Here is a 1216-nt window from a genome sequence, read left to right as displayed (position 1 = left end):
TAATACGCAAAACACTGGGTCACAGACCCAGGACCGTGACAGTTTGCAAGTTAATCTTACTGCTGATGTCATCTTGTACACCTTTAAGCACTTTTTCCACCCCTAAAAAACTACCTGGATGCCAACGGTCATAATAAGCTTTTTGCAATCAAAGTTATACTCGGCCATGCGTGATCCTCAAAGTTAAGCTTAATTGTCGTCAAATCATAATCAAACCAATGGTTTATTCAAGAAACAAACTCCTGTTAAAACTTTAAAACATGTTCTTTATTTAAGTAAAACAAATCAATACACTCAATTTTTAAAAACAAGTAAATACACACACACACACACACACACACACACACACACACACACACACATTGATTTAACTGATTTAGAAGATTAATAAAATCACAACAGATATGCAGCCTCACTCCACCGACAAAATCTTGTTTTGTTATTTAAGACATTAGGACATTGGTTTTGGAAATCTCAGTAACACTAATCTCTAATTCTGACAGAGAATTCCCAATGTCACTTGATTCTCTGACCTCAAAGAGATAAACTTCTGCAGCCCCTCTGACCTGAGCAGGGTGAGGTGAACTAATAGAATGGCTGTGAAATGTCCATTCCAAAATCTTTTACACACTTCATCAGAATAGCAGAAGAAATATTATTTTTCCTTCAGAAAAAGACAAGAATGAAGCCTTCACAGATCTCCTGACGTTGTTTCTGAATTAATAGATTAATTATATATTTTACTATTATATATTTTATTATTAGTTTGGTGAGCTCTAAAACAGTGTTCAGGAGTAGACTGCCTGTCTCCCCCTCCTGTCTTAGCAAGCTCAGTCTGAACTTCAGTCCAGTACCCAACTAACATGGAGTATGGAGACCACTATTCCACCCTTGGGGGGAATTTGACCCATCCGCTGGCCCAAGGTCTCTGTATACAGAGGCTCTATAGCTGGACTTATGGGGGTGCAGTTGTCCAAAGACAGGGTCAATGTTGACAGAGTATAAGAGTCAGCAAGGCCCAATCAGAAGCCGTCAGCGTGATTGTGGTCGTTAGCAGTGTTGGTCAAGTTACTTGAAAAAAGTAATCAGTAACTAATTACTGATTACTTCCCCCCAAAAATAATCCCGTTACTTTACTAATTACTTATTTTCAAAAGTAATTAATTACTTAGTTACTTTTTAAAAACACGATTTACAACCTGAAGAGGTGATAAAG

The sequence above is a fragment of the Haplochromis burtoni genome, unplaced genomic scaffold (genome assembly GCF_018398535.1).
Source record: "Haplochromis burtoni strain Fernald_Lab_line unplaced genomic scaffold, NCSU_Asbu1 Contig_1156, whole genome shotgun sequence".
NCBI classification, from domain to species: Eukaryota; Metazoa; Chordata; class Actinopteri; order Cichliformes; family Cichlidae; genus Haplochromis; species Haplochromis burtoni.
The sequence above is the reverse complement of the archived record's forward strand: the minus strand, read 5'-3'. Positions refer to the sequence as shown.